This window comes from Nelusetta ayraudi, unplaced genomic scaffold, assembly GCF_046127955.1.
Source record: "Nelusetta ayraudi isolate G7.1 ecotype Tasmania unplaced genomic scaffold, CSIRO-AGI_Nayr_v1 ptg000146l, whole genome shotgun sequence".
NCBI classification, from domain to species: domain Eukaryota; kingdom Metazoa; phylum Chordata; class Actinopteri; order Tetraodontiformes; family Monacanthidae; genus Nelusetta; species Nelusetta ayraudi.
The window spans coordinates 70,001-94,000 of record NW_027466196.1 but is presented as its reverse complement, the minus strand read 5'-3'; the positions used below and the strand labels follow the sequence as shown (position 1 = coordinate 94,000).

The window sequence follows — 24,000 nt, the reverse complement described above, 5'->3', positions numbered from 1 at the left end:
TCCCCGGAGGACGCGGCGTAGACGGAGGAGTGAAGCGTCATTAAGGCCAACGCCACCTCCAATTCCCCCCCCCCCCCCCCCCAACCCCCATCCTCAAGGTCGGCCAATCCAAACAACGAGGAGAGTAGACGGAAGCGCTGTTGGTCCCAAATAAAGTAGATCAGCGCCCGAGTGCAAGCCGACGCCGCGGCCGAGATAAATTAGCATTGATCGGCGGCGGCTCCCGCTGCGCTCGCTAATGATTCCCAGCTGCAGGGGCTCGTTAGACGGAGCGGGGAATGCTTCCCATATTCCCACCAGCACCGGCCGGCTGTGGAAGGATGTGTCGAACCAGGGATCGGCTGCTACTGAAAAGTGACTAGTAGCTGCTAACCGCTAAACTAGTAACTGCTGGAGTAACTGCTCTTCCTGCGGCCGCATCGCATCGAGATCTTCCGCTCTTCCGTCGTGACGAACACCAGCAGGTGGCGTTTTCAGTCGAAAATCACAATCACACCCAGCTGAGTTCAAGCCCAGGCGGGTGAACGATTCTCACTCTCAGGCTGATTCGGATCCCTGAGACTAAAGACGCTCCAACTACCACCAGAACCCGGAGAGCCGGGAGCCGTCTGGAGGCTCGTTTCTGCGCTCGTTCCATCTGAATTTTAAACGGCGCCGAGGTGGAACTGCCGATGGACTGATCTGCATTTTGACCCGAGACGTCTGCTGCTGTACTACATGCGGCATCGATCCATCTATCAATCGATCTCCACCTGCTGGCGCCACATTGTCACATTCCCAATCAGATCCATGCATGAGGCATCGCCGCCTCCATCAAGGGGGCGCTGGAACAAACACACCGTCCGGCAGAGAAAGTTCCGGCGCCGGCGGATACATCAAGCCAGCGGCTCTGATAAGGGAAGTCATCAAACAAATCTCCAGCTATTGATCCAGATCCAGGTTTGATGGAGGCCGGTGGCAGGATGACAAACAAAGAGGGCGGAAGGTTAAAGGGAAAAAGAGGGGGGGGGGGGGCAAATCAATAATGATGAGTGACGGGACGGAGCCGGCGTGATCGGTACCGAGGCTCCTCTGAACTGAGTAACAGGCGGTGAGCCGAACGAATCGCTGCCAAGCAGTCAGTGACTCGTCGTAAGTCACTCACTGCTTTGTGTTGTCGCCTTCAGCCGCTCAGTGCAACTGGAGAGACGCAAGGAGCTGAAGAACGGCTGCGGGGAAAGTGTGTTTGTTTGTTTGTTTTTACAAGCAGTCATTATTAAAATGACATTGAAAAGGATCAAAGGAAGCACGAAGACTTAACTGACTAACTACTGTATTATTGGCTTTCATTTGAAAGAAGATGATTTAAAGAACATCATTAGAAATTTCAATCTTGGATGCTGTGACAAATCAGTTTTTGAGTGTGTGTGTGTGTGTGTGTGTGTGTGTGTGTGTGTGTGCGCGCGCGCGCGCGCGCGCGCGAGCGAGAGAGAGAGAGAGAGAGAGAGAGAGCTGGTGAAAAGCAGTTAGAAAGTGGGAGGGGCCTCCTGGACCAGAAGACAATTCTTGCTTGTCAGGTTCACAGCGGGCCAATCAGATTCCCTCAGCTGCTCCTGGTACGAAAGGTAGCGTTTTAAATGGCCCCCACCTCCTGGTGGGCGGAGTTTCAACTGTAGTGGGTCCAAAACCAGCGGAGAGAAAAAAAAAAGCCTCTGGTTGTCGTGTGGACACGAACGCAGGCTGGCAGAGGCTTCCTGTTTCCCGTGACAGCTGAACCCCAGCTGAAGCTCCGCCCCCTTCCTCCTCCAGAGCGAGGCTAATGAGACTGGGCCAGTCTCCAGAACCTCTCAGCCAGATTTAAAAGGTTTCAAATCTCAGCGGTGCGAGAACACAGCATGCCAACTTCTGGAAACTTCACAGTTTCAAACTGCCCCCCCCCCCCTCCTCCCCTTTAGTTCCTCTGGTTGTTTCATTTTTATTAATTTTGGATGTTTTTTTTTGCTTTCTGGGCCTGAATCACGGCCAAGTATCCAGAGTTCTGGAGAATGACTTTCCTCCTGGCATGAAGAGAAACGTTCGGCCCCTCGCCGTCCGCCAGTGAAATACTGAGAGACAAACTGGGACCATTCGGATCGCAGGGGGAAAATAAATTAATAAAGGGCTTCAACAAATGTGATGGATCCCAGAAGGAGCAGGTGTGGTACATCAACTGGGTCTTTAAATGGGAAATATTTCCAGGCTGCTGAACTGAATCCTGGTAAATTATGGTGCATTATGACCTTTCATCATATCATATCATCTAAAGCAGGTTTTTTTTTTTCACTTACATGTATTGAACATTATAGCACAAGGCCAGTAAAGTCAAAATTGTCCAATCAGAACTCATGTAGTTCTGACCAAACATTCATACAAACGAGTTACTGCGAAAACAGTCGGAAATTCCCGACGTTCTCCTTTCACACACATTCCGGTTTAGCCAGGACACGTTGGTTAAGCGGATTGTGAAACATCTGGCCAGCTGCAGGTTCAGATTAAAGAGCCTGTTTGCATTCATCACCGGGGATGAAAAAAAAAAAAGTGTATCTTTCAATTTGTGCGACAAGATGATGGGATTAAACTAATCACACATAACAGACAGTACACACACACACACACACACACACACACACACACACACACACACACACACACACACACACACACACACACACACACACACACACACACACACACACACGAGAGAGAGGGAGAGAGAGAGAGAGACTAAGGAGGAGAAACGGCCCAGTTATTACTCTATCCCTCAACTTCCTGGGAAAAAGAAAAAAAAGAAAAGCTCTGTTATAAATGCGGTCATTTACAGTGTGTCATAAATCACACGGGCCCCACAGCCGAGCCTGCTGGCCACTGATTGAGTGCTCACAGCGCACGTCACCGTCACTCACTCCACCCTCGGGAGGAGGAGGAGGAGGAGTAAGAGCAGGAGGAAGAGGAGTAAGAGGAGGAGGAAGAGGAACGTCAGGGCCGTGATGGTGAAACCATCAGAGGATGGCGGAACGAGGCAGCGGGCAGCGGAGAGAAAAGCAGAGATTATTCCGAATCGATCCGCAACGACGCCTCCGCCTGATTGTATGAAACCGCTCAATCAGCCTTTTAATCCTGACGTCTGGCCGCCCGACCCGGCGACCGGGCCGGAGAACCACGGCAGCAACCCAGCAGTGGCGCTCGGCCGCGGCGCTGCGACGGCGTGGTTCGGGTTCGGCCTGCCGAGAGATGAATTGATTCTGCAGGTGGATCCCGTCCCGCTCGTAGCGGCCGTGATGAATAACCTCCACGCTCCCCAGCGAGCGCCGCCACTGTAAACACGTCAGGCAGGCACAGAAAAATGTGCCCTTCTTCAAGAAAAGCAAATTGTGCGTTTTTACACCAGGGGCTATCACATATATATGTATATATATATATATATATATATATATATATATATACATATATATATATATATATATATATATATATATACATATATACATATATATATATATATATATATACACACATGTGTGTGTGTGTGTGTGTGTGTGTATTTCCTGGAAGCAGCAGCAGCTCGCCGGCGCCACCAGGGAGTTTGACTTTAGTAAAGAAGAGAACTGTAGAGTGAGCAGTTCTTCTTCTTCTTCTTCTTCGTCTTCCACGACTTGGATCATTTAATCGTGGATGCTTCAGATAATGAGTCATTACAGGAAAGATTAATCACGTTAATGCCACTTAAAGGAAGACTTTTGTATACATAAAAAAAAAAAGAAAGCAACTAGGAAGGAAACATCAAGTGGTCGGAGTTTCTCTCTCGTGAGATGCATGTGTTTGTATGCAGTGCTTTAATTAAAAATGTTTATTATCATTATCGTCATGAAGCTCTTTGCGGTGCATTTAACGGTCCAATATGATGATGCATTTTCCTCAAACTGGTGTACATCAGCTTTCAGACCACCGCAATGTTTCAAAGTAGCTTTGATTTTCATTCTTTTTTTCTAACTAACAATTTTTTTTTTTTTTTGCAAATTTCAAGGGGGACTCAAGACATATTTTACATATGTTATTGAGCAAGTCAACATCTTTGATGTTTTCTGGTCTTTTGCGAGCGCCATGAAAAGCTCACAGACGGCGACGACGCGGCTGCATTGGACCAGCGCAGGACGGCGCTAAACAAATGGTGCCGGCCGCCGCCTTGTTATCTCCTCTGACACGGGATCGGGACGACTCCCCACAATGAGGAGGAGGAGGAGGAGGAGGAGCTGTAGTGGGAGGAGGGAGGAGAAAGGTGGCAGAGCATAAAAAAGAGAAGCTGCACAACACATAAAAAATTCATCCCATCCTGTTGCCTCCTCGCTCGAATCTCTTCAGAGGGTCCGGCGGCAGCGGCGGCTTCTCGAAGAGGAGCCCGATGAAGAGGGAAGAACTGCTGGTGTCCCCAGGAGGATTACAAGTGTTGGCGTGAGCTCCAGCCTGCGGGGGCGCCGACGAGCTGGCAAACGTCGACTGTTTGTTTTGGAGGGGAAAGAAACGGCGGCGGTTCTTTGAACCCGCCGCCACGATGGAAGGAGGGGGCGGGGGGTGCGGGAGGGGTGCAGAGGCTCCAACCCCAGCAAAGCAAACCGCTCACGTCTGAATTTGATTGGTCGAGACGAAAAGAGGAGCCTTCAGAAGCCTCTCGGCACAACAGAGAGCAGCAGATTCCTGGAGGGTTCCAGGGAGAGTCGACTTCTTCAAATGACAGCGGCCCATCTGCTTAACCCCAGCCTGCGCACACACACACACACACACACACACACACACACACACACACACACACACACACACACACACACACACACACACACACACACACACACACACTTTCTCCCAGCACAGCGTGAAGATCTTATCCCGTGCTGAGAGATGAGAGCGAGAGCTTGTGTCACATCCACAGTGGATCAATCAGGGTTTTTATTCTGGCTGGTTGAAACCAGTTTGCAACATCTCCAGTCCACAGAGGACACAACACCACTCAAGGGCGGAGCCTAATTCAACTGCACCCCTGAAGAAAAAAAAAAAGCAGCCGTTAGTTCTAGTGGTCTTTGTCCAGTGAGGAAATGTGACACACAAGAACCTTCCTTCCTTCCTCCCTCCTTCTCTCCTTCTTTCCTTCCTTCCTTCCTTCCTTCCTTCCTTCCTTCCTACACAGCTGCAAAGTGCTTGATCCACCACATCCCAGAGGTGGCGAATGAGAACATCAGAGCCTCAACTCAGCTGGAAGTGTCCAGCACAAGTTGTTGGGAGTTCTGCAGTGGTCCTGAGATGGTCCTGAGCTGACTGGGTCATCGACCGTCCTCAGGGAGCTGTGGAGTCCAGCTGAAGTCCAGCTGGTGCTGAGGAGACCAGGCACCTCCTCCCCTGCCGTCCAGTGCTGGTGAGTCTGTGGACCATAGCCTTAGCAGGTTCTCTGCTGTTGGACAACATATGGTTCCTGAAACCAGTGGTGATCAGAGTTCCTCATCGCAAAGCAAGACAAGACAGCAAGGGTTTGTTTTTTTTTCAACCTTCTTCTGTCCACTTCAGTCGGTTCGGTCTTTTCTCCAGCGTTGTGCTGGGTTTCAAGGAGCCTCAGCTGGAACTCTGAGGCTTTGTGACGTGTGGTTCACTTCAGAGCTCAGAGCCTCAACCCTAATTTACACCAAAAGTCTCTGTGGCACGTCTGCGGTGCGTGCGCTGCTGGTAAAACGCAGGTATTTAAAGCAAACCTGCATTTTGTTCATCATAGTTGCAGATCTAAAGTTAAATCTCCGCTTCGTCGTGCTCCTCATCATCGTCGCACTAACGTTAGTGAACAGCGGCGGGCAGCTTGTTGGAGCTGCGTCAGGCCACACTGACGGCTCCCAGTAAAAGCACAGCTGCCAGCTTGGAAGCACCGAGTGCTGGCGGCTCGTCTGGCTGCTGGTCTGCACTAAAACACTGAATCAACGGGCGTGCTTGGTTTATAAAAGTAAATAAATAAATAAAACTGCTCTAAATAAAAAGTGCCTACACAAAGAACTGGACCTTCAGTGCAGCAGAAGTCTCACGATTTCTGATGAAATTGCTTGTGTAAATTTATTTGAAAAATTTGCGACATGAATTTACAAACATTGGACTGAATGGAGAATAAATCTCTCTCTCTCTCTCTCTCTCTCTGGTTCTCCACTTTGCCAAAGTTCCTGGTCTAACTGGTTTGACAACCACTTACCACACAGGATGAGAAGAACCAGTTCAAACCGGTCATGAGCAAATAAAAAGCAAACAAGTATCAAACTGTGTGTTAAACGTTAAACGACTTATTATATCCAACCTCAAAATGGAATCATCACCGTTTTAGCTCCAAAACTAATCATTACTTTTACGAGAAGTTACAGTGTTGTCGATTTATTCGAGGCAATGACGCTTTAATTTGAAATTCAAGTTTTTTTTAAGCCACAAAACAAGGCCAGAGGGGAGAAAACATTTTCAAATGCGGTTATTTTTCCAGCAGGTGTGGGCTGGAGGCTTTTTATTCTCTTTTTTCTTTTGTCCTTGCACCTCTGCGTGATTGCTCTATATTTGGTGAGAGAACCACCTGGACACCAACAAGCCACGTGGTCATGAGACCAGCGACTCGCACGCTGAAGATGCCAGAGTGAAGGTGAAATGTGGCGTCAGTTCTCTTAAAGGGACAGTCCACTCAGAAATGACCACTTCACCACTTCACTACTTCACTCCTTCACCACTTCGCTACTTCACCACTCCACCGCATTCAGGCTCTGGAGAACTTCCACAAAACTGTTGTAGAATTTCATGGAATTTCTTCATGGACAAATGTACAAACTCAAGCGCAATAAACTAAATAAACATAGGATGTCTGTGTCGTGCATCTGCAGTCTTTACCAAGAAGGCGCTGCTGTGCAGTTTGAGTCACTTTACATGAGGACTTTATGGCTATTAACAATTGAAATAATCAATGAATTGGTCCTTTTTTTATTCCCGATGCATCCATGAATCGAATAACGGAAACAAAAACAAACATTAATTTCCACCGTTGTATTCAAAGACGGAACTGAGCTTCAAAAAGTGGAAACAACAGGGTTGCTGCGTGAACATCCTTAAAAGTAAGAAAGTCCTCCCCAAAAATGTCATTATCAAAATATTGTTGCACGACAAAAGAATCGCTAGTGAATATTTGTTGCCAACTCTTTTGACTGTGGATTGTAATCGATGCGTCGTTGCAGCCGCGGTTCGAATCGTCCCGGAAACGATTTCAACCGCAGCATCCACGTCCTGCTGCTTTCTGTCACAGCTGTAGCCCCGCCCACTCCCCACTGACCACCACCCATCCATACCCGCACCCCCCCCCCCCCCGACTCACCCGTCACGTCAGCTTGAACTGATTCACAGCGGCCCCTTCAGAGACGGGCCAGCGGATTCCACCGACTTGAAAGGAATCGCTGATGCAGCTGCCTCGCGCCGCAGGACTTAAACAACAACCCCGGTGCGGTGAACAGCTGGCGGCGGCCGCAAGACGCCGGCGGCAGCGGCGACCTCGAGCTGCCCGAGCGTCGTCTGGACGGCGCCGACTTACATCACCGCCTCAGAGTTTTTGCATAATTCACGGCTCGTCTGAAAGACCTTGGCAGAATTCTCAGTCACTGAGCGAGAGGAGATCAACAGGCCAGCTGACCAATCAGAGCGCACGGGGGGCTATTTCCAGTCACCGGTGATAAGGAAGAAAAACAGACGGAGAAAGAAGGAAAGAGAGAGTGAGGGAGAGAAGAATGCATTTGGAGGTGGAAGACGAGCACAAACACTCACTTTCAGGTTCCACTTTCTGAACCATTTAAAAAAATATATATATTTCGACAAAGCCTTCTCCAAAAATGTTAGTGTTTAGACAAAAGTGCCAACAATGACTGAAAACGCTGCAGTACTCATGCCAGGCCTTGTGTGGCGCTGTGAGTTCACCTCCTGAAGGCAGAAGAAGCAGAAGAGGAAGACCTGGAGCCTATGATGAACCCTGAACCTGGCACGATGCATTGATGGAAGTAGCAGCTCGGACATCGCAGCGCCACCTGGTGAAGAACGCTGGTGAAAAGACGACAAAGTTGAACTGGTGCTCGAAGTTACTGGAAAATCTACAGCCTGAAAGCTGCACGAGGTTGACTGGGAGTCCTGTCTTCTTCAATAACAGCGTCACTGTGTTACTGTCGACTGCTGTTTGCTGCTGCCTGTCGTGCAGGAGAAGGAGAAGATTTGAGGCTCATCAACGTTTGTAGCAGTAACACAAATCCGCTGCCTGTTGTCGTCGTTGTTGTTGTGAGTACTTGTCTGGTTTCGCGGTCTCCTTGTTCTCAGCATTTACACAAAGCTTTACCACCGTTGTCAAAGGTTCCGCCGGCTTCGTGTGAACACAAAGCCTGAACGATGGAGCAGTTTACTGTTCATAGTGAGACCTGGCTTCATGTAAAAACGGGCCCTTCGATTGGTCTGTCAATGTGCTTCAACGGGTGATGACAGTGTTTGTAGAGCAAGGTAAACACTCACACACACAAACACACATACACACACAAACACACACGCATGCATGCACAGAGTGGAGGCACTCCACTGCAGCTGGGCTGCGTGACTCCTGCAGTAAATCACGAGAGAGAGAGAGAGAGAGAGAGAGAGAGAGAGAGAGGGAGTGAGTGAGTGAGAGAGAAGAGAGAGAGAGAGAGTGAGAGAGAGAGAGAGAGAGAGAGAGAGTGAGAGAGAGAGAGAGAGTGAGAGTGAGAGAGAGGGAGGAAAGGGTCTTCGCGAGAGTGGCGCAACACGTTTGTTCATCTATTATACACAAGGCAGCGGCTGAGCTGACAATGCAGCCAGGACCCCAAGCAGCAGCAGCAACAGTAGCAGCAGCAGCAGCAGCAGCGGCACTGAATTAGCAGGCAGTGTGAAAATGGATGTGTCCGTGTCCCGGAGCTGAAACAGAACAGTTTGGCTGAACACGCCGCTGCTCTGTGATGATGCGCTGACACGGACTCGGCCGACACGTGTTGCAGAGCTCAGACTCACATCTTGGTGGTTCAATGATATTGGAGTGCCGCAGCTTCACACCGGGCACAGCGGAGGAGACCTTGAGGCTGCTGGGGCTCTTCAGAGGGAGGAGAGGGAGGAGGCAGGAGAACACTGGAAACGTTGGAAACGCCAGTGCGAGCGCACTCTCATCATTACTCTTTTTGTTGTCGTTGCAATATTCACTCCTTTGAATGCAAAAATCCAATCAATCAACTCTGAAAAATGGATCGTTTCATTAATGGCAAAAAAATACTTTTTACTCAAGTACATCTGAGAACCTCCTGTACTTCCTTACTTTTAGTACCAGTATTTTTACTTTCTCCAAGAGTATTTTTTCACACAGGTATTTGTACTTTTTACTTAAGATGAGTTCAGAATGTGAAGACTTTGGCCTCCTCTGGTCTTCAGCAAAGACTCTCTCTCCCTCTCTCTCTCTCTCTCTGTCTGTCTGTCTCTCTCTCTCTCTGTCTGTCTCTCTCTCTCTCAGGGTCAAGTGTTACATAAATTTAGAGGCGGCCTGGATTAATGGTGTCTCTTTACAGCGGGTCGATTGTCCGACCTCGGCTGTGGCTGCAGCTCTCCACTGAAAGCACTTCACGCCGGCTGTGTTTGCTCTTCACGTCAGACCGAGAGGTGGCTCCGGCTCCCCCTGCAGGATAAAAGCTGCACTGCCGCAGCTCCAGGCAGTCGGATGGTCCCAAAAGTTCACCGCAAGGCCGATGACTTCTGACTTCCTCTTCTTCTTCTTCTCCCCATTGGGAGCACAGGGCGTCGACCATGGATCTCCACCTCACTCTCTATTGGCCGATGGGCTTCGCCTGCTGCCAGGAGGTCCCAGTCTCCACCTCATCCAGCGTGGACCTCCTCCAGTTAATTTCTGGTCTCACTGGCTTCCTCCTGCCTTGCGATTACAAGCCGCAGGACATTCCTTGATAAGTGATAAGTGTAATGCAACACCCTTGCTTGGAGCAAGATCACTTTGTCTCCCAACAGAACCACCACCAAGGACAGCAGGAGAGGAAAGTTTGGCCCGTACGGAACTCTGAACCGCTGTGTCGTCTGCCGAGGCGAGAGCCGCCGCCTGCGGCAGCTCCGTCCGTCCCCGTCGGCTGGAGCGCTCCATCGAGTGGAGGCGAGGAATTCCTAGCGCACGGCTCAAATGAAGAAAAGAGCAGAGGTGACAAGAAGATTTAGCTCGCTCCCTCTAATAGGTGTGTAGATTGATGGCCGACCTCAAACAGAGACGCGTTGTTTTTTTTTTCTCAATCCAATTACGTAAAAGCCGGGGCAGCTCGCGCCTTTTGCACCATTCCGAGATCATTTGCACGGTGGGAGAAAGCAGATATGATCCACGATGCGAGCGCTCTTGGCACAAGGACACGGTGAGCGGTGCAGGTTTGGTTTATTAACCCTCAGGAAGAGATCATCCAGGCGAGTCCTCCAGTGCAGGAACAACCATACACATCCATCATTCTGGGAAGAAACAGCTGGGAAGTGCGCACGTTCCCAGTGCGGGGAACCCAACTTTACATTTGTATTGTCTATTATTATCATGATTATCATGGTTATTACTGCATTTTATATGACTGTATTTGATATACATTTGTAGCACCGACCGACAGGCTCTGAGCCTATGGAATATCGGAGGATTAATCTTCTTCTGGCTCCGAATTCCAATTCCCAAGAAATTAAATCTTGGACATCAATCGGTGTCTCTGAATAAAGACACTTTTGTTTATATTAGAGTGAACATTCGCATCAAGCCAAAGACTTTAGACTGGCTCCACTTCATTAAGGTGGATCAAAATAAAGCAAAATACAATATTTGTGCCAAGGACGTAGCAGATTTGGATTTTGGAGGACATCCTAATTTAAATCAGCAGTAAAATGCAAATGAAAGTCTTGTGATGTAATGGCAACAACATTTTTTTTGTTGTTGCTAAAATGAATGCACTCCTTTTTTTTTTTTTTTTTCTGCCCGCTCTTGTGCGTCAGCGCCTGGCTGAGCAGCCGTACCAGCAAACCATCACCTGTTGTGTCTCGGGTCATCGGATTGGCCGCTAATCTGCTGAGACCCAAATGTAACGTCAGAGTGGGCGGGTCAGGTCATCACCTGCGGGGAAGATCGCCCTCTGCAGGTCAGAGCTGCCTCTTCGCCCCATTTTCAGATCTCTTTTCTAACAAACTCACACTCGTGTGTCTGTTTCAGGATGGCTGGAGTGAGTAAGGAGTGACGGGTCAAGATTTCTGCTCCGACCTTTGACGTCTAACCGCCTCAGTCCTGTAAGTCTCAGTGAGTTTCTTCATAAAACAACCAGCCAGCAGCAATGTTTCATTCTCTGAGTTTCACATTTGCAACCAACTTAATATTCACAATCCCTTCGATTAGAAGTCAAACCCTCGAAATGCAACTTTTTTTCCACAGTATAATTGCCCATTATTAGTTTTCCCTTCTGGGCAAAATGTCACGGGGTGAGAGAGTCTGACCGCTAATCCATATTTCAGATTTATTATTTGAGCCCACAATGATTTTAAAAAAACTGAAACTATGAATCTTTAAGTTTTTTTTTTCTCTGTCTGAAAACTGCGTCTGTCTCTGCAATAAAGTACTTGTGCGTTTTGCAAGGTCTTTCCAAAGGTTAGGGGGGAGGGTAGCGGGAGGGGGGGGGGGACATTTATAGAGTGTTTTAGAGGAAGTCTAGCAATAATAAAAGTGGCAGCTGCGACTTGTCACAGGTGTTGTGCAGCTGTCACAAACACGACCGTCACAGATTTATTTTCTCTTTCACCTCCACCTGTGACAGAAGGAAAAAAAACTACAACACAACGCTACACACTTTCATTAAGGATCATGCCACAACAAAGAACCTCCCCACACACACACACACACACACACACACACACACACACACACACACACACACACACACACACACACACACACACACACACACACACACACACACACACACCTCGCCACAGAACAAATGTGATGCTCCACGCTCAGAATTAGTTGGCTGCCAGAACTTATTGGAATGGAACCGGGAACAAAAGGCAGAAAGGCCTGTCAATCAAACACGTGGCAGCGACGGCGGCTGACGACTGAAACAAGCCGGATTCAGGCGGCTGCGTCGCCGGCGCCACCGGTCGACTGCTAAATGGTCGTTCTCCCCCACAAGCACGCTGCTGTGCGCGCTGCTGTGCGCGGCAGCGACGAGGCTCTGCAGGAACCCGTGACATTTATCAACGACGACGACGACAAGAGGTGGAATTAAAAAAAAAAAAAAAAAAATCAAATTTAAAACTGGCGTTGAAAGGCAGAAATCTACTCTGGCTATCTGTTCTTTATGCCGCAGCCACAACATCTGTTATGGACGTCAAACACGTAAATCTGTAATTATTTGTAATGAAAATTAAAGAAAGAAAATAATAATTTAAGATCTTAAATGAGAAACGCGGCCACCAGGATTTTTCTTTGTGACTAGTAAGGAGCCACAAACACACACACACGCACACACACACACACACACACACACACACACACACACACACACACACATATATATATACACATACATACATATATATGTTTATTCATTATTATTACTCTCTTTTTTTGTCCACTTCCGTGACTCCGCCCACGATCATGTGATCGCTCTGCATGATTTCCAATTTTGCGGTTCGCATTTGCACTCATCAAGAATACAAAACACACACACACACACACACACACACACACACACACACACACACACACAAGTGAAAGGCGCTTTTGAATAAGATCCATGTGGCAAAGTGAATTTAAAGAGCCCGGATATCATTGTGATGCAGACGGAGACAAAACCCGTGCGAGACAAATTCCCCCCCGTTTGACATTTATAGTCCTTGGGAGCAAATAATGAAACACTTATCTTTCCAGACATGCAGAGATCTGGCTGAGCTCTCCGCCACCGCCGCTTCGAGAGTTTGTGGGAAGCGGCTGCGTGCGGCAGATAGATCCGTCAGCGCCGCCTGTCACTCCTGAGCTAAGGCAAGGACAGGAAGTTGGCGGACTGAGGTTTATTTCCAGGAAAGATTTAGAAAAAGAAAAAAAAAAAGAAAATATGCCCTTGTGGTTTGAATTTGTTTAAATACATTTTTTGTTGTTAAATATTATTACATTTTGCCATTAAATATAATGAAATGAGTCGTATTTCTTACTGGGGAACAAACCAAGAGCAGGAACGGTCGTTGCTTCCCACTTTGTTCCTCCGAGCGACATCGTGGAGAAATCTAGAAATTCTATTTCTGGCTTCCATCTTCCGCCAGGCTGATCTGAAGACGATCAACGCAGGTCCAGCTCTGCTAATCCCACCCAGCACGCCTCCCATAGGCCGGCGCTCAACAGCAGCCGCTGCTATCGCGGCGCCGCGCTCCGCTGCCGTCCAGCTGGTCGGCGGCTCCAAGCCGCCCGCAACCTCTCAGCCAATTAGAGGCGGAGGAGAAAAGTTTCTGTGGGTCACACTGAGCCGAGTTCAACTTCAGACTCCTCTCACCTCCAACAGCGCGAGCCCCGAGTTTGATCTGCCGGTAGAAATTCTCCCGGTGCTGCGGTGGTGTTGGAAGAGACTGCTGGGGTTGTCGGAGCCTCCAGACGACCTCGGGCCTCTTGACTCGGTGCTCGGCGTGAACGCATAGCAAAACATCAGACTCACTCACGTAAATCACAGCAAATTAAAGAAACTGTCTTATATCCATTTATCTGCTCAGACACACCTGCAGCTCACAACTCGGCGGGAAAGCGCAACTTTAAAGCTTGTATGTTAAATTAAATGTGTATTAAAGCTCCTATATTCTGCCAATTAAGGCCAAGCTGGAGATAGATAGATAGAGTCTAGCATCGATCCAACACCAAGTGAACACCGGGCCTCCACTCAGCCCGATTCTTCTTACTTGAAATGTTCGGCAAATAAACACTTTTCTGAATGACTGACTACAATATGAAACAATGTAACAATATGTAAAATGAAATAATTTCCCTTTTTAACTACCGGTGGCTTTTTTTGTTTCAAAAAAAGCATCACAAAAAAGCAGCAATGTAAACTCATGAAACATCCCAACAGGTGTCTGACAGACAGACAGACAGACACAAGCTTCATCTTTTCACGATTGAAAAGAAATCTGGGTTCTGTGGCGCTCCCAGTCTCGGACTGTTCTGACCCCGTTCTGTGCATGTTCCACCAAACAACCGTCTGGCTGCTGGGAGGTCAAAGATCGTCGTTCATTCCGGGTTCAGACCTACTCAGCTCCAATGTGAAAACAATTTGAAAAAAGGTTCTTTGCTATCTTTGAAATAAAGAGCTGCGATTTTATTCTCTTTTCCTTTTCGGGCTAAGGTGTTTTTTTTGCAGGCTGTGCCCAAGAGAAAGCACTTCACAGATAATAGTGGTGTCGAGTTGCTCTCACAAGGTTGAGCAAAGAAGCAAAGATGTGGAAGGGTGGTTTCTGCGCAGCAACAAGGGCGACCTGCCTCGACCGCACCTGGATCTCCACCTCTGGCAGAAAAAGCAGCAAAAGAAAAAAAATTAAAAAATATAAAAAATAAATAAATAGCAACAGTTGTGTTGTGTTTTTGCATAAATAGACTGGTTGACACACATAAGTGTGTGCCTCTAATCAAAAAGTGAATGGATATTTCTGACTTGATTGTGAATGGCTTCTATACAATGTGTCAACGTGGCTGCACTGAAGCCTCCTCATCCTCCAATCCAAACACTTCCATCATAATTTCACAACAAAGCAAAGCCAGCAGACAAACAAACAAACTGTGAATTCAGTGATTTCGTCCAAAAATTTCAACTCCCAATATTAATTTTAAACGCCGGCCAGGACGGTGGAGCTTCGACCGAGCCACCCAGTGAGGTCCCGCCTCCACGGAGCCGTCTATATTACAATGGAATGATGTGCGTGTCCTCTGCCACCCCTCCCCCAATAAGGCAGAGAGGGATTCTGGGAAATGCACGCTGTCAGAAAATTAAAAAAAAAAAATTAAAAAAAAAGAAACAGGTGGTGCTCTGCTGCGCAGCACCGGTATCAGGCCCATTTAATTAGCACACGGAGGTGCGATAAGCAGCTCACCCCAATTCATGTTCCAAGGCGGCGCTGACTCGCTGGGTCTGTGTCCCGATCGCCTGATTACTATTTAATCCTCTGCTTATACCATAATTAGAACGCACCTTATCGCACATGACAAACCATTAGTGTCGAAGGGGGGGGGGGGGGGGGGGGGGCTGGGGTTGGTACAATAAGAAAATTGAAAAATAAGATAAAGAAAATGAAGGTCAAAGCCACTGCCGTAGCGCTTGGCCGGCTGTGCTTCTAATTGGTCATAAAATGTATTCTGCATGTGTAACTAAGACTGTCAATTCCAACTCAGTTCAGTTTATACAACAAGCAGCTGCTGGATTTTTGTCACAAGGGGTGTTGGCAGGAACCAATTGCAGACAAAGCTCCAGGTGTGGCAGGCAGACAGTGATAATCTCAACAACTCAACCAGGTTGTCTCCTCACTGGGTAAACCAATCATGAAGATCTCCCGCCAGAAGGCAGCCAGGGGGAGGGGGGGTGGGGGGGTTCTCCTATTACTCCCGGTCATTTGCAACATTCCATGGTGGAGGAGGAGGAGCGTGAGTCTCCAGCGGAGCTGCCAGTCGGCGCCGACGGCGGCGGAGATCTCCTGGCTGCTGGCACCCAGTGATGAGGTCGTTCAGGGTGAGGCCATGCCTGAAAATGAATCATCTCCTCCCGCTTCCCTGTTGGTGCCACGGCCACTTCATTTATAATGTGGGTTTTTTTTTCCTGCCTTGGACCCTGTGCTCTGAGGCCGTCCTCCAGCTACCAAGAAGAAGCGCCTCTCCACTCCACCAGGAGGTGGAGCTAGGAAGTTCTCATCAAGACGGCGCCGTGCAGGTCGACCGCTGCTTGTGAATTTTCCTTTTTACTGCCGCTGCGTCACTTTCTTTAAGGCCTATGGAAGAATCGGGTGAAACTGACCTCTGTCTTTCGTCGCCTCCCAGAGGCAATCCGAGGCTTCCCATTGGTGGGACGCCGCCCACTCTGCTGGTGCCTCCGTCCTCTTGGAGGGAAGCTCACCGTTTCGCTTTTCTCAACCCGACTGGTGAAAAGAATCCATGTTGGAGTTGTTTTCTTTTCACAGCATTGCCCAGGATTGTCATTCCCCTCATCGGAGTGGTTCAGCTACCTGGGAAGGTCAGCGGCGGACGCAGCAGAATCCCAGGACCAGAGAGGGCGCCACTTCCTCCTCAAAGCAGCACCACTGCACTCAATAACGGGCTGTTTTTTTCTGTTCATCAACCCTGCGTAACATCCCTGGTTACCATCCATTCTCCAACTGTTCAAAGTGGGAATCTGCCGGAATTACACACTTCCCCGGCCAAGCAGAGTCATTTTTTCTTTGATGGAGACCTATCTGGCAGCTCAGCAGATTGAGCCCAAATTGCAAAAGTACATTGACGGGTCATTTGTGCAACTCGCTCGGCCCCATTATACTCCCGCGAGCCTTTTGCCTTCCCTCTCAATTACTGTCTCCTCGCAGGGCAGCAGCGCCCCTGCCGCTGCCAGCCACTGCAAAAAATAAAGACAGAGGCTGCTTCCCTTTGGTTTTGGGTTTTAAACACAGAGTGTATTTCCCTTTTAACCTGTGAGAGAAACAGTTTTCTGTTACGAACGAAGCAAACAAGAGTCGCAAAATGAAACACTAAAGTTGTGCGTTTTGTGAGTCAAGTGTTGCAGACAGACACAAACTCATCAAGCATCACACGCAGGGGGCAGAATAGGCTGTCGCAGCAGCAGCAGCAGCAGCAGCAACAAATGAAACGCTGTTGTTCACCGTCGAAGTGTTGATGCTGAGAGAGTTGATGGATCTCATTACCCAGGTGTTGATTACTGACGCTCAGCTGCGGCTGCGGCTCCTGCAGTGCGCCAAACAGTGGTCGGCTCCAAACATTTCAGGTTGTGGGTGCAAACCCCGGCTGGGTTAGACACACACACACACACACACACACACACACACACACACACACACACACACACACACTCCACAGACAGTAGCTGCGTTTCCTTCACCTCGAGAAAAGCACAGATCCTCAATACGGCAACGAAAACCTGGTGATGGAAACGACCCGGGAAAACCTCTCAAACACGACCGAAAGGTTTTGACGAGAAAAACATATCAACTATTCTGGACAGCAAACAAATATAACCTAAAAAAAACAAACAGGGAGGTCTGGGCATCTCTGCTGAGGCTGCTGCCCCCGCGACCCAACCCCGGATAATGCGGCAGAAGAAGAAGAAGAAGAAGAAGAAGAAGCAAACTCATTTTCTTGTAAATCTCGTGGGTCAAGATTTTAGGAGAGTTACGTCTTGTGCGCTTTGTTCAAATTGTAGAAATGTTGCTTTTATTTTGTGAAAACTGTCATGGAAACGCAGCCAGTGGAGCGTTCCTCTTTCCAACACAACACCTCAGTTCGGGGAAACCTTTACTTTTTTTTTTTAACCGTAGAAAATAAATGTAAATGTCAATTAAAGCGTGTATGAGATGCTTTAAATAAATGTATAAGAAAGGTTGCTTTATCTCCTAAACACTGACAAATGTTTTTCTTGGGCTCTGAACGCCTGTCTTGCAGCAGGCCGCGGCGCCGCGCAGGCTTTACGGAGACACCCACTATCAGCGCCGCGCAGGTGTTGCCCCCCCCGCACGTCAGCGCCACCGCCACACCGACGGGAGGATTTGTTCGGAGAGGGAAACTAAGCCCGGCTGAGGATTTATCCCCAGCCATCTCCGCCTGATTGAAAATCTTGTTTGTAAATTTTCCAAACTTCACGCCGGCGTCCCCGGTGGTTTGTGCCGATACCGAGTAAGTGGACTTTATTGCACATGTGTGTGTGTGTGTGTGTGTGTCTGTGTTTGTTTATTTACTTCCTAAAAGCCGGTCCGCGGCTGCACCGTTATGAAAATCTAAACTCCGGGAACGCCGGAGCTGATGAAGAAAAAATCCTTAACTCTCAGAAAAAAAAAAAAAAAAGAAAAAGAAATGAACAAATTAAAAAAAATGCCTGTTGACAGAAGATGGATGTCCTGCGAATAGATCTGACAGAAAATGAATATCCTGAGCAAAAAAAAACTAAAAAACTAAAACATAGCCAAAGAGGAAGAAGAAGAAGAAAAAGAAGAAGAAGAAGAAGAAGAAAAAGAAGAAGAAGAAGAGGGCAGCGGCTCGCCAATAAAAAAGGCTCAAATGGTCGTTTGCTGTTTTGTTTTCGCTCCTCCTGATACAGTAACCGCAGGGTTCACTTGCAGAGTCACATGAATTATCCATCGCCAAGGCCATTGTTATGGGAGCAAAAACAGCAAAAAATAAAAAAATAAATAAAAAGGAATTATTTATGACACCGCGTAGACGTTTAGCTGCCGCTTTGAGGTTTGGCAGTTTTTGGCACAACAGAGGATGAATGACAACAACAAGCCAGAGGGTGAAAGTATCTGCGCTTCAGTGGGCAGTTCAGAGGGTGACGGCGACACTCCAGCCCCCCCCCAACACACACACACACACACACACACACACACACACACACACACACACACACACACACACACACACACACACACACACACACACACACACTGAGTGAGTCCAACAAATGGTTCCTTTTATTTAGAACATAGTAATGTAACATTTAGGGTTTTTAAATTTCAGTTTCCATATTATGGGTTTCTTAGATCCCCGTTAGCTGTTAGCCCAAGAGTAGCAGCTAGCCGTCCTGGGAACCTAAAAACAACAACAACAAAGAAACAAAGCAATAAGAAAGCACCTCAGGATACATCAACATAACTACAATGTAATAACTCACACACTTGTAGCATGAAACAGGAAAAAAAAACAACAGCAACAAGAACAACAAGAACCAGGCAACACAAAAGACATGAAAATAAGTAGCCGAGAAGAAGAAAAACAAGAATATATTAAAATAAAAATATGATATTATATATTATAGCCGTTGTTTCCGTTGAGGAGGCCTCACAGCACCAGAGCTGCTCAACGTGAAACATTTCACTTCTCAGTTCTCACTAAACTGCCGTAGCCGTAGCAGCACCTGCGCTAATTAGCGGAGCCGCGCTGTTTCCTGCTGCTAGTGGGTTTTTCTCTCCCTTGTCTTCTTCTTCTTTTTCTTCTGTGGTTTCACAAAGCAGCTTTGAGCAGTCGTGTAGAACCCTTATACATTCCAGTCAGGGGAACTCCAGCCACCAGCAGGAGGTTTGACAAGACGGAGCAGATGCCGACGCCCTGCAGAGCTTGACTTTGTATTTCGGTCGCCGCTCTCCCTCTGTTCACCTCCGTGTTGCTGCCGGACGCTCAGGCTTCGCAATTTCAATTCAGCGCCAGTCGTCAGCCTCCGCCAGCGAGCGAAGGTCGCCGCTCCATCCTCCTCGCCGGCACCTCCTGCAGCCGCTAAATCTGACCCGACGCCGGCGTCGGCGCAGCTCGACAGGCCGCATCCGTCTCTGTCGCTATTAGCGAAACGCTGATAAATCACCGAGCGCAGCGGCGGCGGCCCCGACTAATGAAGGAGAGGTGTGTGCTTGACGGCCGTCGGGCCATTCATCGCGTGCTCTTTTGTCGTGTAATTTAGCTTATGGTTGCAATTATTAAGCATCTCTGAAGGAATTAAATTGGTGGCAGGCCATAAAAGCCGATGGCTTGATAAATCTCCCCCTAGTGGAAGACTAATCAGCGCTTTTTCACGGCCAGCGGCTCTTCGAGGACTTTTAGATCTGCCGGGTCTCGCTGAGATTATAAAAAACAACAACAACAACAAAAGGAAGATTTTTCTACCATATTTATTGGGTGAACCTGTGGCTGAGAGTGACTCGAGTAATCTAGAAGAGCAACCACTGTTAATGTATTGTTTAATTCAGAGGGCTACCGGGGAAGCGGCTGTGTGTCCGTGATAAAAGGGCAGATTGCTGCCGAGGCAACCAGGCAGGACGTGGAGGAAAAGACAATAATAAGTCCTGATTGTTGTCAGCTCAGGCTGGGTTCGCTGAACAGGTTTTGGGCGATTTAATTGTTATTTCATCACAAATAAGAATCCGAAGGAAAAAAAAACGCACTGCTTTTATCAAAAACAAGAGGATCGTTTTTCAGTGTGCTAAATTGATTGTGTAGTTGTGAAATGTCTGTTGTGTTATTTTTTTTTATGCATTTCTGCTGTTTCAACCAGAGAAAAGCGTCCATGAGGTGGACTGAGTGCGGATAACGGTGCGTTAGGGTTGATATTTTCTCTTTGTGTGGACTAAACGACGTTGACGGAGCAGAGAACAAACACAGAGCTTTGCCTGCGTGCCATCGAGTCACTAGAATAATAAATATTATTGTTATCATCCACATCCCACACATCGACCCTTCACATCGGAGTTAATCAACTGCCAGCGTGGACGCATCGATTCGCGCAGCTCTACTGAATCCACATCAGGTGTCGTCAATCATAAATGATGCATTTCCATGGTGCTGATCATGTGACCGGGCCACGCTCGATGTCTGACGGGCTGCGGCAGAAACATTATCCACTGGTTGGCCCAGTCCAGTTCACATCCAGCGCACCAGCGGCCCATCCGGGTGGATCGTGGGAGGGGCTAAGTGCTCCGCCACCATTGACCAATCCCGACAACCCTCAGCGTTTTCTGATCAGCCCGGCAAAGGTTTGCCGTCAGCCCACTTCATCCACCTGGTGAATCTCGACTGTTCATCCACGTTCAGGAGGGGAACCGGACGATCCGCGACCGGAGCCGAGCAGAAGAGTCGACGCATCGCAAGCACGAGACCTCAATCCCTCAGTGGTGAACGTCACCGCTGCCAGGGTGCCTTCGAGGTTCCACCGAGAGCAACAGTGAGTACAAGTGGTGCAAAAACAAACCAAAGTGCATCTGCAAGAAGGGTGAGAGGAGGCTGCAGCTCTCATGATCAAACTGGACTGCACTGCACTGCACTGGACTGGCTACGGCTACACCACCAACAGAAAACAACTGAATGTGACACTTGTCACCTTAAGCCATTCATCAAGAGGGAACATTAGTTTCAAATGTCAGTGAATCAATGTCCCCATTTCCCGCCAAATAACATCCTGAAGTCCATCAAACACTTCTCTCACTTCTGGAAAACACAACGAGCGTACAGACTACACCCCCAGCTCCGCCCTCTAAGACCACCATCTTTTCTCTCCTTCCACACTTGGAGTCTTCAGAAAAGAAAAGGGAAAAATAAATAAATAAATACTTCAATGAAATAAATCTTCTTTTCAACCAAACCGCTTGGAGTGACAGAAGGCCGTGATCGCATCACACTGCTGTTGTGTGCTGAGGTGAAGGTCAGAGAAGGAAATCAACTGCTGGTGACACATCAGTCCAGCGGGTTTCGATGAAGGAAGTGGGAGGCGGCCTAGTGCGCACGTGCCGTCGCTTCTCTCGCAGGAACAAACTCAAGATGTCAGAGCCGAGGAGGTGAAGGATCTTCACACACAACCATCAGCTGCTGCGCAAAGACATCTGCAAAGTAGAAACACGTGGCCACCACTTCTACCCACATTACGAAGCTTCCAACCAACCAACTAACCAACCAACCAACCAACAGAACCATCAACCGACCAACTGAACCAACCAACCAAATAACTAACAAACCAAACAACCAAATAACCAACCAAACAACCAAACAACCAAATAATGAATCATCATCTTCTGATCTCATCTTTACCACCACTTGTAGTCTCATCTGGCTTCCTCGTGGTGTCACGCACGAGTTTACCACACGCGCCAGCAGAGCTACAGTCCACCAGACGTCAGACTGTGACGTGTCTCTGCAGGAGTGTCACTAGCCACGTACGTTCTGCTCTTCCTCCCTCCGTGAGCAGCACACGCACGGTATAACCTGCGTGCACACCGCGGGCTCCCTCCCAGCATGCAGCGGCAGCAGCAGCAGCAGCCGACTGCACACAAGCGGCGTCGGCGTCACGACGCACGTTGGGTTGCTTAAATAAATAAATAAAAAAATAAACAAATAAATAAAGCCAAAGCATGAAGCCGAGTCGGGATCCAGCGCGACGCGGTGGATGAGGAGGTGGTGAAAGCGGGCGGGGACGCGCGCAAACCCCGTGGTCGCAAGCGGCAGAAGTTTGATGGGATTCCTTACCTGTGCGGAGCGATGAGGAGGAGCAGAAGGAGGAGGAGGAGCAGAAGGAGGAGGTGGAGGTGTGGCGGAGCGCAGCAGATCCTCGGAGGACGGATCGACTTCTGCGTCCAGGGCTCAACTCCAAAGTGCGACTGGCTTCTTCTTCTCCTCCCTGCGCCAATAAAGGACGGCGAGGTTCAGACCACCCGCCCCCTGCGCGCGCGCGCGCACACACACACACAGTCACGCGCGCGCGCGCGCACGCACACACACACACACACACACACACACACACACACACACGTTTTGCACCTGTTCTCACCAGAAAAAAACAACAAACATCTTTTTCTTAGAACGAGATTTGACGTTTATGAACGTCACAGCAGCCAATCAGCGACCAGCTGCTCATTCTCACTGGCGAGTCGCCAAACATGAACGTGCATTCACAAAAGTCCCCAGATCAAGTCTTAAAAAGGCACCGAACCCAAACCGTGTGACTGCAAACGAACCAGGGAGCTCGACTGTGCAAACCTTTCTGGGGAGACTGTAAACAGCCAGGTGCGTCAAATGACTTCATAGCTTAATTAACTTCCTCTGCACCGGAGCCGCCCCCATCACTCTGGTACTTGCTCCATTTTACTGAACTTCTTTGGTGCAAACCTCATTCATACAAATTGTCAGAGCAAAAATGCAACAACTTACAAAACCCTATTAGACATCAAACACTATCAGTCACCTAAGACAGAAGGAACTGGTGAAGAGCATTTTTTTTATATATTCAAATAATTGTGACTGTTGTTGTTATTATTTATGGTTTGTAAAAGCCAAAATGGTATAAGACTGCATAGCCTCCTGCACCAATCAGCACCACCGGTGCATCCAGACTTGCAGGTGCGCATTCCTGCGCCTTGCGGTGGACCCAGCTCCAGTCACATGACACAACACAATCTGCAAAATCTCATTCTTAATTGAGCCGATAGAGGTTCTGGTGGAGCGCTGACGAGCCGCCTGGGCTCTCGCTCTGCAATCCATCCAATTCTATCAAAGTTGCGTCACCGCCGGAGCGAAAGCTTTTTGATCACAACGTTTCACATCATCGCATTTTCTTTTATTTGCACGCTGCGAGTCCACGGTCACACTGTGGCACTGAATATCAACGAGCTGGCGGGGGCTTAAACTGGATTCCTCAAGTTTCTCAGTCGCCTTTTTTTACTTCAACCTCGGGCTCCTTCTTTGGTTCTTAAACAAAAAATCCTCCCACACCTGTTTTTACAAGGATCAGGTCTGATAACCTGACAACACATACCAGTAATAAATCCATGGAGCTGCACGGCAGCACTGTGGCAGGAAGCACTCCTGGTGTGGCTACAAGATTTTCTACTGCAGCGCCAGCGAGCAGCAAAATAAAAGAAATACAGCGTGAATGCAAAAGCAGTTATCAGCCGGCAAATATACCAAGCCTTTGTAGATCCAGAGGAATGAATATTACTTTTTCCTTTTTTTTTCTTTTCTTTTCCCCCTTGCCAGTGAAAAGCGTTCCGCTGTGAAGAAACACACACACAAAAATGAGGTTGCTGCCTCTCATCTGCAGAAATCCCTGCCCTCGGCTCCGGCTGATTAAATTATTTGCTCTTCTCTTCTATTCAAACCAAACGTAATGAATGACTTTGAGCCTCACCTGCCTTTTCAAATTGAGTTTGGGGCCACGA

At 48.3% G+C, this 24,000-nt stretch overlaps 1 protein-coding gene across 3 annotated transcripts in view; it reads right to left on the bottom strand.

Moving 5' to 3' along the window:
- The window catches only part of cntn6 (contactin 6), a 69,371-nt gene that overhangs the window by 31,182 nt on the left and 14,189 nt on the right, over positions 1-24,000 (bottom strand). Inside the window, exon 2 of one of the 3 annotated variants that reach the window (XM_076013387.1) lies at positions 22,313-22,463. The exons of 1 other annotated variant lie outside the window; for it this stretch is intronic. The gene's annotated coding sequence lies outside the window, so the exon portion shown is untranslated. Of the gene's footprint in view, positions 1-22,312; positions 22,557-24,000 lie in introns of those variants that run through there. One more of the 3 variants, XM_076013388.1, reaches the window with a different exon arrangement.